Genomic DNA, 16,000 nt, shown 5'->3' with positions numbered 1-16,000 from the left:
TTGTATTTTAAAACTATAAACCATTTTATAAAAATTTTAACACTTTTTACTGCTATAATTTTTATAGTATATTTAAATAAGGATCATATATTATTTAAAAAAATATTTGCCAAAGTTTTCAAACTTGACATAAATCAATCTTAAATTCACATAATGTTCGTAAATTCCCACATAATCTTCCGAAAGGGATCATTATGAGCCACTTAGGTACATTGATTCTACATATACATACTGTAACAGAATGCGTTGTCGCTCGTTAGAAATATAAGTAGAGTCATGGTATATGTAGGTATAGTATTTGCCTATATAGTATCACTAATATATAGGATATAATCACTAATTAAGACCGTTATTATTGTAGCTTCAGTCGCTATTCGATAATAAGAACTACGCGTTGCAATGCCCATCACTATAGTGACTAACTGTATGCTATTTCGGCACAAAGCCATGATTCGCGGATTGTTTTTCTCATAATTATATATTTTTTACCACATCGCACACAGTCTGTGAAAAGAAAATACCTCAACTCACATTTTGGCAGAAATATTTACAAATTATTATTTTGGAGACATGATTGTTCATTTTTGTTATTATGTTATTTATTCATTGCCAAAAGACGGTTACAAAATACTTATACATATTTTGTTGTAAACACTCTGGAAATAAGTTTCCTGCAGAAGATTTCTCTAGATCAGTGGTTCCCAACCGATAGTCTGGTGACCACTTGTGGTCCATAAAAGCGACATAAATGGTCTGCGGTCTACCATTCTCCAAACGCTATAAAAACACGAAGAGTTCTGTAGTAAAAAATAAAATAAAAATTGTATATATAACAATACAACACACAACAAATTTAACCCCTTATTCATTTGTATTTAGGTGCTGCATGTTGTCCTCGAATAGTTGGTGGTCCATGGCGTGACAGAAATTTTGATAAATCGTTGTAAGGTTTAAATCCACTGCTCTAAATCATTCTTAAACAGTCAGCAATGTACAAGTGATGCTGTTGACCCTTTGCTAACAGCACGTCTACTCTAAAATCTAATCTCAATGTCGATATCAATGGAATTCGTTTATTCAGTGTTATTTTGAAACTAAATTTAAGACACCGATAACATTGTCTATTCGTTCTTACAATAACCATGAAATATGGAATTACTACGTGGTACATCTCAATATCATTGGGTTGATATTAGTTAACAGATCATACTGATTCGATACAATAGTCATGTATCAATTTTGAAACGTCTATAAATAAATAACCAATTTCAGTTGTATCTCTTTCTGACCCAGGTGTCGGTTTGTATCCATTATGGTGTAAAAAATATTTTTTTCAGCTACGCGTTTAATTTCATGCTAAACAGCGAAATGCCACTGTCTATTTATATGTATTATAGTATATAATACTAAGAGGTTTTTTCTACTACAATATTTTCTAAAATATAATGAAACTTAAGGCACGCCGTATAATAAAAGTTTACTGATTACGAACGTGTAAACTTTTATTATACGTCGTGCCCTACGGGCTTGTGAATTTGGCAAAAGTACGTAACATACTACACAACTAACTAGATATATATTACAAAAACTGTTTCCTACAAATTCTTACTACATTATATTACTAAGTGTTGTATTTAATAAAGTCTCTATACAAGAAGCGGAGCGTAAAGTAAACATTAATTTTGCCGTAGTAGACTTTGTACGAAGTGGTGTGTTTGGGTACCTCTGTCTCACCGGTGTCTGTAAATTACAGACAGCAGATATCGATGAGACAGAGGACAGAACAGACAGAGTATGTTAACAGACTGTAATACAGTAGTACTGTTTATATACTCTACAGACTACAGTCGCCATTCAAGCGGACCATCGCATAGCGTGTTTTCATTTCAATTTTAATTAAAAAGTTTTGAAGAAACGGAAACAATAATGTATGAAATCAATATTGCAACGGAAATGCCAACAATATTGGCAAAGACGTGCAGAACTTGGAGCAAATCATGATTCATACGGTTACAACACAAACCTGTATTAGCTAACTCGATACGGTCACTATTAGACCATAAATGCGAGGTAACCAAAGGTCCAATTACAATCAATTAGCATTTTTAGATTAACACTCAATTTAAATATACATTGATGCATTCACAGGTTAAATGAAACTACCTAACCTCTGTCTGAACAATGATACAGAATGTTCGAATAATGATATATTTTTAAAATTAACTTCCAATAATAGGTACTGGGAATCAAAAATGCACACTGACCTTGTCGCCAAACTTGCACAATCTTCGTTCCCGGGAACTTTCGGCAGAATTACCACACTGCACTGCTTTTCATGAACTCATTATGATACACATACAGTCTTTTCTTGTTTTGTTGTATTTTATTTGAAAATTATAACAGAATTATTTTAATATTGAATTAATGATTTGATGCGACCTTGCGACAATGGCGGCAATGCGAACAAGTTACCCGCCTTTCTTTTTTTTTTTAAGTGCACGGCTATAGACTCCCAGTATGAGGCAAAGACCAGCGCGAACATTCCCCCCACCGAAATCCGCCAGGATTTCCAATTGCAATTAAGTCTATGAACCAACTATTTTGAATCTATGAGCTAATAATAATAGATAATGCATGTATATACAAATACATGATAGTAGTATATGAATACTGTTGAGAACATATGTTACTAATTACTAAATTATCTTCTTACATATATATGATATGAGTGGACTGTATAAATAGAAAATATAAAGATCTTACATCTAATAAAATGTGTATGTGCTTAAATATTAAGAAAATTACTGCTCCAAAGGGAGCGGACTTAGTTTAACTACAGGCCGTGTAAATTGACCATTCTTGGTACGAACCTTGACCACGCGTACAATCCCGTCAGGCCCGGGATGTAAAGAAATCACTCTTCCTAGATCCCATTCTAATGGAGGAGAGCTCGAATGAACAAGGACTAAATCACCGATTTTGAGATTAGGGGTATTCTTATACCATTTGTGCCGTTGTTGGAGTGTGTGCAAATAATCCTGTTTCCAAAGCTGCCAGAACCGTTGTGAGGCCTGTTGTATTGTCTGCCACCTATCTCGTGCATGTACAGTTTCGTTTGTCAAAGGATACTCTGGCACTGCCAGCAACTCGCGACCAATTAGAAAATGGCCCGGTGTGAGAGCTTCATACTCATTAGGATCGCTTGACAAACTAGCGATTGGACGCGAGTTTAGTACTGCCTCAATACGCGCGAAGAGGGTGCTAAGCTCCTCAAATGAAAGTGTTTTGAGACCTATAACGCGTTTTAAAATTGTTTTTGTTGATTTAATTCCGCTTTCATACAACCCACCAAAGTGACTGCCTGTGGGTGGATTGTATGTCCAATGAACTTTGCGTATATAAAACTGATTACCAAGAGCCTCTGAATTATCTTTGTAGAAGTTTGCTACTTCTTTTAGACGCGAACCAGCACCGATAAAATTTCGACCATTGTCTGAGACTATGGTATGGCACAGTCCACGACGCGCTGTAAATCGATCAAATGCCGCTAGAAAACTATCAGTAGATAAGGACGATATGGTTTCCAGGTGTACTGCACGCGTAGAGCAACATACAAAAAGACATAAATATGCCTTGGACAATTTAGCATTACGTCTGTTACTTTCTTTTGTACTAAAAGGGCCACCAATGTCAACTCCTACAGTGTGAAATGGGTGGATATCCTCAACCCGAAACTTAGGTAATGAACCCATTAAAGGTTGATGAACAGTGGGTCGAACCTTAAAACATGAAACACATTTAGATAAGCGTGACCTAATAATGCTACGCGCCGAAATAATCCAAAATCTTTGAGAAATCAGACTTTGGAGTGTACGTGGTCCAACATGAAGATAGATTTTGTGATAATAATCTATCACACTATTTGTAAAATTAGATTTTTTTGGCAATAACAAGGGATGCTTGTGTTTATAGGGAAGGCGTTCAGATAGCCTACCCCCCACCCTAATACAACCTAGGGCATCAACAAAGGGACAAAGCTTCTTCAGAGACGATTGACACTCTTCACCTCTTTCTAAGGCCCGAAAGTCAGTAGAAAAATGTTCGCGTTGAACCGATTTGACTAAAATAATTTGCGCTTCACGCCAGCGTTCAACAGATAATATAGACTGACGCTTGGACTTACGTATGCGCTCCACAAATTGTAAACAGCGAACCACAACATTTATTATAGTTTGAAAACTCGAGAACCTTTCTGTTAGAACATAAAACACATCTGGTTCCTTATCAGTTACTAATAAGGTAATATTGGGTTTTAATTCTGGAATCTCAGGTACATTTCTGAACACCGCCATAGTTTTAATTGGCCAGGAATCTTGTTTATTGGCCAACCATGACGGGCCAGACAACCACTCAGTAGTGGCTAGCAATGCAGACGGTAATGCACCACGAGAAGCTACGTCAGCTGGATTATTGAGTCCAGCAACGTGGTACCATGCATTCATTGGCACTCTTTAATGGCGCTACTTTAGACTTAGCGATCAACAGGCTGACCTTACTATCACCATTATCATTAGTGGTACGTATGTATATAACAGCAGCATATCCTAATGAGGAGGCGTCGCAAAAACCTAATATTTGAAAATAAGTTTTGTTTGGAACCGTTGCATGCCTTTCATGCTTGAACTGTGATAATAGAGGTACTTCTGTAACATACTTTAACCATTGCTCTCTGAGATCCACAGGCAATGGATCATCCCATCCGAGATTTAATGCCCACAGACGTTGCATAAGACATTTTGCTACAAACACGCATGGCGCTGCAAAACCAAGTGGATCGAATTGACGACCAATTTGAGACAACACAGACCGCTTGGTGACTATGTTATTCGGAGTAGCGGTTACAAATGAAAACGCGTCACTTACAGGCGACCACTGCAATCCCAATACCTTGACAGAAAATTGTTGGTCATCTTCAAAAGCAATGGGTGTTTCTCTGTAGTCATCAGGTAGATGTTGTAATACTGTGGGGCTGTTACTTGACCATTTACGAAGAACGAATCCTCCACGCTGAAGTAAGGCAATTCATTTTGGAGAGAAATGGCTTTGTCAATATCCTCCACAGACCACAAAAAATCATCCACAAAAAACGCACGACGCAAAACCTCTGATGCATCGGGGTACAACTTTGCTTCATAATCTGCTAACGTTTTTAAAACTTTTATTGCCAAATATGGACTGCTGGCAACACCATACGTTACGGTATTAAGTTCGAATACTTGAATAGGTTGATCTTTTGCGTATCGCCATAAAATGTGTTGATATGATCGCTGACTTTTATTAATCATAATTTGCCTGTACATTTTGCAGATATCTGCTGATAAGCAAATTTTATGAAGTCTAAATTGAATTAAATTCTCATTGATATCAGACTGAAGCTTCGGCCCGGGAAATAAAATTGAATTCAACGAATTACCATTTGTTGTGCTCAAATACCACTCGAAGCTTCGTGGTAGTACTTGATGGTTTGAAAATACAGAAATGGGGGATGAGATAATTAGATTTCACTTCCCGCCACTCACCAAGACAGGTCATGTGACCTAGTTCCTCATATTCACGCATAAACTTATTGTATTCTTGCTTTAATTCTGGTTGACGGTCCAGTTTGGACTCTAAGTTAAGTAATCTACGAATAGCCATTTGCGTTGAGCTACCGAGTTCGCAATTGGGTCGCATAGGATACTTAACAACATATCGTCCGTCATCGTCACGTTTATGCTCAGTAGCAAACATCTCCTCAACAAATGTGTCATCTGGATTCCGTATTTGCTGAGATGGTATGCTTTCCACTTCCCAAAATGATTGCATAACTTGTTCCATAGACGTTGATAGACCACAAAACGCGTTGTGTGCCGTAACACCACTGTGAGTGTCCAGGCTGGTGTCAGGCTCAAAATCAGCGCGCTTTAGTGACACTTGTCCCGTTATGACATAACCAAATATGGAACTTAAGGCAACTGGCATACCCTGATAACGAGGCAGGATCCTCTTTCCATCATAAATGTATGGAAATACGTCACCAGCCACTAACATGTCTACTGGACCCGGCTTATAAAATGTAGGATCTGCTAATGTGAGATTACGATATTGTGCTAAAACTACATTTGATATCGGTGTAACAGGCAGATGTCCTGAAATACTTGACACAATAACCGCCTCCGTTGTCAGTACTGGACCATCACTATGACGTGGTTTTACTGCACATGAAATGACACCGAAGTCCCGTATAGCATTGCCCCCTAAACCTACAGGAGTAAACTTACATTTATGGCGTTTCAGTCCTAGCTTATTGGCGCAGTTTTGCGTTATATAACTCGACATCGCACCGCTATCTATAACAACCCGGACGGATTGGTATTTACCAAAACAATCGGCTACATGTACAACAGCTGTACCAAGCAAAACCGTCAAATCAGCTGAACATGCAAGAGCAACAGAATTTGTTTTGTATTGTTTGTCACTGGAATCGACATGAAGGGTATGATGATGTTGTTCCTTGCAGACTGCACATAGTAATTTAGAGGGACAGTCATTTACTGTGTGACTATCTCTCAAACAGTTCTCACACAACTTCAGAACTTTGACTTTACTTAATCGTTCGTGAGGAGTGAGATCGAGAAACTCGAAACATCGATATATAGTATGAGGTTTATTACAAAATGAACAAACCCTATTGGATTTCATTGATTTACTCGACTTATCCACGTCAGCCACTGCTGTCGCCAAGGAAGGTTTATATTGAGAAACTTTTTTAACTGGTTTCGATGTAGTAGGCACTGATACGTGTTTTGATGGATTTGGTTGACTGTAAACTGTAGATTTCGATTGTGCAGTTTTACACTCTGACATCTCTAAGACGCGTACCTGTTTTTCAACGAAACTTATGAGATCGTCAAACATGGGTATGGTACCCGGACTGACAGTTTGTTCGAACTCACGTCGCGTAGTCGCATCCAAATTTCGTAAAGCAATGTAAAATAACAAAAAACTCGATAAATCTGGAATATCTAACACTTGTATTGCTTTGACATTCTCTTGAAAAACTAATAAAAATGTATTTAAAGCAGCGGTGGATTCGTATTGCATCGGCTTAAAGTTCATTAACTTATCCAAATATGTAGTAGCTAATAGGCGTTTATTTTCATAGCGTTGGTGTAATGCACCCCAAACAATAGGATAATTTTCAGCAGACACAGGCACAGACTTGACTATACTTAAAGCTGAACCACTTACTGAAGATACTAAATAATAAAATTTATCGATATTACTTATATGGGAATTATCGTGAATTAAACTAACGAAAGTATCGCGAAATATCGGCCAATTTTCAATTTTGCTGTCAAACGGTAAAATTTTTAATTCCGGTAAACGAACATGCTTACTTGTACTGCCCTCACTTTGTGCATTTTGCCCCGTGCTACTCTGAAGCGGTAGACTATTGGCAACCGAACGCACTGAGAAATAAAGTTGATCAAAACTGGTTATCTCCCCGTAAGTAGGTACATAATCTGGATTTTGCAATTTTTCGTACCGTATTATTTGTGTTACCGATTCTTCATATTGTTTCCGTATGTCCGCTAACTCAGACACCCTTGCTACAAATTCATCTACATTGGCCAATTCCCGAGATTTTATTTTATTTGATAATTCGTATAAACGTTGCATACGTAAAAAACAAACTTCTTTTGTAGTAATAAATGGTGCAATTAAATTTTCGTAGTCAATTTCTTTAGTTTTAGGCATATTTGCAAACACACACAACGTAATAAACCCAAAATGTAATTTCTATTTATATTAGATACGTATACAATAACAATAAAACTGCAAATAGTTTTTCAACGAGTAAACTAAGTATGCATTATATTATAACCTAACAAAGTGCGTAGGCATGTACGGAACGTAATAAGAAATAGCGAACAACAGGTGCCGGTATTTAATGTGCAATTTGTTGCAATAACAAACTAATTAGACTAGATTGCAATTGGATCCGGCTCGAAGGACCAAAATATGTTCGAATAATGATATATTTTTAAAATTAACTTCCAATAATAGGTACTGGGAATCAAAAATGCACACTGACCTTGTCGCCAAACTTGCACAATCTTCGTTCCCGGGAACTTTCGGCAGAATTACCACACTGCACTGCTTTTCATGAACTCATTATGATACACATACAGTCTTTTCTTGTTTTGTTGTATTTTATTTGAAAATTATAACAGAATTATTTTAATATTCAATTAATAATTTGATGCGACCTTGCGACAATGGCGGCAATGCGAACAAGTTACCCGCCTATATATGAGGCAAAGACCAGCGCGAATACAGAATCTGTAAAATAGCCTTGTTCTTTTTATAATTTTTGCGCGGTTCCCTCTGGAAACCCTTATTTAATTCCTGGTATATGCCAGTATGAGCTACCTGACCTGATAGCATACTCATTTTATCATCTGGTGCTCCGCAAGCGTATACCGTTAGAGCAGGCTAGTGCACCAGTTCTTTATCATCCGTTGAAAAATCCACAGTGTTGTTATTCTATAGGACTATGTTATGTATTTTATTCTGTAAATTCACTGCCTAATCTGCACCCTACAATCGAAACACATTTATACAGCAAGTTGCTTAGTGGCTGAAATTTATGAGACTGGGTTACCTACTTTTTACAGGTTAGTCTGATAATTTTTTAACATGTTGGCACTTGTATTTAGACACATAACGAATGCAAATGTATATTAGGTTACAAGTGGTAATGGTGCTTTATTATTGAATGAATCATCAAAGCAGGTATATGTTACCTTGTGTTTCAACAGAATAAACAACAGATAGATATATAATATTATCGACAGGTTCGTGATGAACGAAAAGACAAGGCATACTATTCTGTTATGCTTATGCAATTTACGTCTAAAGTCCATGGCTACCAATTTGTATACAAACTTTTAGACATAAAAAATAAACTATACCACTTATATATTTATACCACTACATGGTATAAATATATAAGTGGTATAGTACATAAGTGGTACAAATATTAGTATTTCTAACATATATATGTACGTTTATAATTATTTTAGGCGACCAACAAGATATGTTATTTATGTAAATTTTATGTTTACAATTATTATTACTTGCAAAAACTTTAGGTGTACAGAAATATTTACAAAAGATTTTTTATTGTTTAATTATATGCTTATGGTATTAAAATGTAGGTTTAATTTTACTAATATACGTCTATTTCTATCAATGTTTCTTATCATATCACAATCATATTGTGAATATTATGATTGTAATAAATATGCACATTCATTATTAAGCTGCATCGTGTGCATCTCCGCACTCTATCAAATGTTGACTAGTAGTCTATACCAATAAAATATAGTACAAAAGGTGATCTTAATATCTTCTCTTGTGTCAATAAAGAAATAGAAAATAATCATAATTAATTACCAAACTCTTTACATAGGTACGAGTAGTAGTAACTAACTAAGAAAAGAAACTGCATTCCTATCAATATCTGAGTTTATTTTCAACACTATTTATATAACTAAAATAACAATTTACAACTAGGTTAGATTTTAAAATGTTGTTCCACAAAAAACCCGCCATTAAAACGGAATTAGCCAGAGATAATAAACACGGTAAAGATTCGTAACGATTCAGTCAAAAATAAAAAAATAACCTTCATTTTTTTGAAGTTATTCGAAAACGTAAAGATATCGGTGTCTATCAAGACTTAGATCGAGACAGCTACCATGTTGTACATCACTCAACCACAGATCAATTACACTAAAAAATAAATATACTGAAATCATAATTTTAATACATGTAACAAGAAGTCAAAGTTTCTATGGAGAGGAAGCGTAAAAAGCTAATATTTATTTTCTAATTATAATTAAAATATACATTTATATATTTAAAAAAATAAAACAAAACTACCATGCCTTACTAACATGCAATAGTCTTTGATAATAGAGCCTTATAACGGTTAAGCTAAAATATAAATTAAATATGGTCGAATTTCAACCACTGGGCGACCACTAGTATATTTAAATATTCGTAAAATCTGTGCGAAGGAAACATTCTGAGAAGAAATAGCGCGATCGTAACAGAATCATGTAAACAGGGCCGGCCTCGGTCTAAAAATACGTAATATTTCAGAATATTCTCGCATCGGCCATCCTGACCGACACTTTATAAATATTAAACGATACACACGTGGAAGTGTTCAAATTGTGCCTTTAGAAATATCGATTTATGCAAACTTAGGTCAGGGTCAACTTATAAATATTTATAAAGTACAAACAAAGTAGGTTGCTGCATCCCAAACAACAAAACAAGCTTTACAACTACTAAACTCCTTACAATCTTCAATGGGAGAAGGGATTGTTAGTATAGAAGAGCCCCTTTGTTAGAAATATATAACAAGTCTGATTAACCTCCATATGTCCCTGGACCGTGAATAATTTCAGGCGAATACGTCGCTACTGACGACCTGACCTGATTAACTAAGATTTTCACTATAGTCTTCGACTAGTATCTTACCAACGCATACTCTTTTCGTATATGGAAGAACCATTCCATGATCTTTCGATGTGGAACGTTTGTTGAACGTTTCATTATTACCAACAGTAATAGATAACCATAATTAAGATAACAGAGGTACCAAAGTATTCCAAACAAATAGGCAGATATAATTATGTAGGTATTATGTAGGTACTGACCATTATTTAAAAAACTACCTGTTAATTCATTCGTAAGTATGGGATTGTTTGAAAAAACATCATAGGCAGTGACTGCAGTATCTTTAGTACAAAAGAGGGATTAACAGTCGCATTGTTACAAAATATAACATCAGGTAGACTTCCTGACGGGTCCAGTACGAAGCAACCGGGTTAATTTAATAATGAATTTATAGAAACAGCATCTCTTTTCTATTTCCTTTCGTAAAAATCTGTATCTGTAGGAATTGTATTTCCACAAATGCAGCATGCATTTGTGGAAATACAGTACATAGTTTTCGGTAAACGATCATTAATAACTACATAAAGCACGACAAGATGCGAATCTGACAATTTGTAATAGAAATTGTTTCTCTACTCATAATTATTTATTGTTTCCGAACACACACCCAAACGTATGTTTTCTTAATACAGATTCCTGCATCCCATGGCAGATTCTTGCATACCATGACACATTGTTATTTATTCTCGGTATTGTATGCTCTATAGAATGGAGACTACAACTTTTACCAAGGTAGACTCCATGAGTACATCTGTCCACTATCTATTTCACCTGCCAAGCAGCTTGCGATGTAAGCTGTTTTGCTGAAGAGTGAAATAAGGTAAAATTGCAGGATAAAAGGCGATAAACGTTTAGTTACCACTTACTATTAGGTGGACCGACAGCTCGTTTCCAATTACTTAAAAAATCTATATTTATATTACAGTTTGACAACCAGCTTTTCATAAAGCGTTTTATAATAAGTGTACTGGCTGATAATCATATGTTCTCGCATTTCTGTTGGAAGAGTGCCGACGCGCGGGAGTGAATCCGAAACGTATTTATAGATAAGTGACCGACGTCTCTACACAATGGTACAAGGAATGAACGTACAGATTCTGTTATTCACTCCTAATTTTTTTTAATTCCCGATACAAAAAAAAAAGCGGAATTATAGCTTTAACGTGGCATTGTAGCTCCTAAACGCATAGACCGATTACGATGAGTCATTTGTATTTGTAAACTGACGTGTTCGACATGTTTCTTAGTTGCAATTGAATGTATTATCTAAGGCTTAGGTACTTTTTTTTTTCATTATTTCTGTAACTGGAATGGCAAGTTGATGGCGAACCTGATGATACTTAAGTAACAAACATCATTTATGTATATAAGTAACACCACAAACATCACATGAGTCCCGCAGTATCTCTCGTGTTGCTATTGCAGAGGACTAAGGTATCATGTCTCATACTTCATGCCTGCAATTTCACTGCCATACCTGACCCCTCAACCAAAATACAATAATTATATTTCAGGACAATTCACACAGCGCCATCAAGTCCCAAGCTAAGCAGAGCCTGTGTGAGTGTTATGGTTACTAGACAACTGATATAGGTACATAAATATATATACACTTTTTTTTTTCTACATACATACTAAATATACCTATATAGAAAACACCCAAACCGATACAAACAATCATACTCATGAATACAAATGTTTGTACCATGCGAGGTATTGAACCCGCGACCATCGGTCATAAAGCGGTGTGCTAAACCGCTAGACCACCGAGATCGTCTAGTTTAATTCGAATAGTTTAGAAAATATGCTACATGTGACACAAAAATGTCCATATAGACTACAATGTACAAAATACATCTCTATTTTATCTCATCTATACATATAAATAAAATTGGAGTGTCTGTTTGTAATATTGAAATAACCGTTTTGTACTACATGCATATGAATATAAATACGGTACATACACCAAAATATTATTTTTACAGTATTGATCTGTCTGTCTGTTTGTTCTGCTATTCTCTGAAATGACTGGACCGATTTTGACAGGACTTTTATTGGCAGTTAGCTAAGGAGTAACTTAGGCAACTTTTATTTTAGAATAATAAAGTTAATTTCCACGCGGACGAAGTCGCGGGTACAGTTAGTCTTATATAATGTTAGATGATAATTAACGATAAAGCAGTCGCTAAATCTTATACTTTGAATCCTCGTGTCGTCATCTCATACGCGTGGTACGTAAGGACAAAAGCTTTAAATACACACGAATTACGCCGACTGAACTGTGAATGCCTAATTGTATATAACAGTTATAATTAGAATCTTATTAGAGATGAATCATTGCTACTAGTGTATAAAATTTACTGATATTAACACAATTTGCACGTTCAAATCGCAGACTTCTGTTACGAGTGAATGCATATAAGGTGTAACGAAAATTTACAAAAAATTAAGAAGTCCATTCTACTGGTCCAATGATGGAACTACTGAAATTGTTTCATGGTAGTCTTCAAATAAATATTCAAGCCTATTTGTGATATATTTTGTCATATAATTATTCCTATTTTATATAAATTATAATAATACCAATTACTAGGGGCGGTTCGTGAATTTGTGGAGCCCTGGGCTAAATCTACTTAAGAGGCCTACCTAATTATATTACTCAACTAAAAAAATACACCGACCAAAAATAAGCGACCAGAAATTCCCCGTTCCTTTCGATAGACAACCCATGCAAGTGCGCTTGCATGGGTTGGTTAATCTCAGAGTTGCCAACTTATTAGGTTTTTTAACATTCTAGATATTTTTTTATAATCTAAATATCGTTTCAGTGGGGACTGGAGGCCCTTTGTTTTCTGGAGGCCCCTGGGCTGCAGCCGAAAAAGCCCTTAGGTAGATCCGCCCCTGCCAATTACGCGCCAAAAGACGACTCAATTTTCTACATTATTTTTTTAACTATATAATAAAAAAAGGATAAACAAATTGATGCCTAACTAATGGTTAGTAGTAACCGTGGCCTATATACATGATCGGACTACGGACATCACGTTATCATGTGGCGCCCGTGATACTATTTATGCGTTGCCATTCCGGATGCCTAGACATTATGTCCTATAATTTCACTGCCTTATCTCTACCTTTCCAAAACGCAGATTTTCTACAAAATACACCACATTCTGAATATATATATTGTACAAAATTTCATAAATGAAATAGTGTAATATCTATTATTCTTTTACGTTACTTGTGAATCTATACTAAGTAGGTATAATAAAACTCCTAACATACTATTGGTACATTAAATTTTTAATTAAATTTAAGTACCGACACATACTCCAGTGATATTTTTTTTTGTTTAATTAGTACTAATTTCATTTTTTCAACTAAAACAAATATTTGGTTTCGAAACAAAATTGGATAGAAGTTACTTAAAATTTTCTGTCATTGAATATTGCTGTAAATGTTTTTTTATTTATGCACTTAGTAAGTGGTTATTGTTGTAAATAGTTTGTCTATTATAAAATGTATTGTCATGTTATATATGTAGCTTATGCATGATGGAATAGCAAAAAACAAAACCTCTTCATAAACTTTCACATTTACAACATTAGTAATATCCTACTGCGGACACTAAATTATAGACTTTATTGTAGTTACTTACGATTGATTGTAAGTTACAATAGATAACTCATAGGTGTTGGGATAATCATTAATTGATTAATCAGGTGAGTGTGTAAAAATCGTTTATAACAAAGCAAAATTAAAACTCATACAAATTCGATCTTTATTTAGACGAAAACAAGGTACAGATCGGATAATCGCTATATTAAAAAAAACGGCTCTCGTAAGAGCTACTTTTCGACATCACCATATATCGTGCGACATATTTACAAAAGCGTCAGTTATGTTCTTCAATATAGAACAACAAACATATTCAATATTTCTCAACTTTGGATAAATTCGGTACTAAATAATTGTACGTTACGGTTTTTCTTTTTCATAAAATTGGAATAGTACATTCAAACATTTCGGCCAGTATAATATTTATGTAGAATTTGTCAAATATTATCATTCAAAACTTCAACATTATTAAAAAACTTAGCACATATTAATATCATCTAAAACCCTTTGATTCCTTTTCATCACTATAGAGAGGTATTTTTGATACTTTAAATTTGTGAAAGCTAAGGGAAATATGATTGAATATAGCGTATAAGTACTGACAAACATACGTCATTTGTGGTCGTCAGTCGATCACAAATACACATTTTCATTATATTAAAAATATTTTTTCTTCATAAATTGTACTATTTACAACACTAGTCGAGACAAAAGTGGTCATTGGTAACAATCAATAATTGTAATGTAAAAAGCATAAATAATTATACAATACAGCATGTAACAAGTAGGGTATTACAATCGATTTATTGATCTCACATTTCATTTTAATAGCTTTTTTCTATGGTGCCTGCCTATTAATTAAGTCATCATTGTTTTTTCCGTTATAATATTAGATACAGATACCGTCTCATTTTAGTACAGTAATGCCAAAGGTGCGGACCGCAGGCCGCATCAATAAGGCCCGCAAATCGCAATGTGTTACAGAAAGAAGAATTATGTTTTTTAAAGCTTTCAGACACTCTACGGAAGTTTTAATTTAGTACATTTTTTTTATTAGAATCGGTCCCGCCTACACCTTATAAATTTAATGTATGGCCCTCTGCAAAATTGTGTTTGAGACCTCTGTTTTAGTATCTGTTGATACAAAATAGAAATATTTTATTCAAATATTATTATTCTCAATTTATTAGTAATTGAGAATAATAATATTTGAATAAAATATTTGTATTAATTACTTTTCGTTTCTCAGTTTGGGAAAGGTAATCTTAACAATGTCACAGAATAAAATTTTTAATGCAAACTATAAAGTTAAATGAAAAATTTAGTATGCGACATTTTTCTTAAATTTTAATTATTAAGATGATGCCAAAGTTTAATTGTGAGTTATATCATCACATTTTTGATAAAAGTTATTCAATAAAAGAATACCATTACTGTATTACAGATTGCAACCCTTCGCGTTACATCCTGCATTATTATAACAAAAAAAATAAAAACATTGTGATGTTTGTTCGCTAACAACTCAAATTCACACGAGTTTAAAAAATAAAACATATAAAAACAGACCTGCACACAATACGATACATACATCTATAAAATCAATCATTGTGTCATTGACGAAAAGCTCGTAGTTTTATTATAAAACAATCTTATATATCGAAAACTGTCATTAACAGCAATATAAAATGTAATCAACACAATATAATAATTACGTGCAATTTTCATTTGCATAATGATAATTAAAGCAAATCTTAAGAGAACTACAAAAATCTCAAATGTTTAGGAGCGTCTTCGCCGTAAAACTTGC

This window comes from Achroia grisella, unplaced genomic scaffold, assembly GCF_030625045.1.
Source record: "Achroia grisella isolate CSIRO2021 unplaced genomic scaffold, CSIRO_AGI_Agris_v1 utg511, whole genome shotgun sequence".
In the NCBI taxonomy this organism is placed as follows: domain Eukaryota; kingdom Metazoa; phylum Arthropoda; class Insecta; order Lepidoptera; family Pyralidae; genus Achroia; species Achroia grisella.
The sequence above is the reverse complement of the archived record's forward strand: the minus strand, read 5'-3'. Positions refer to the sequence as shown.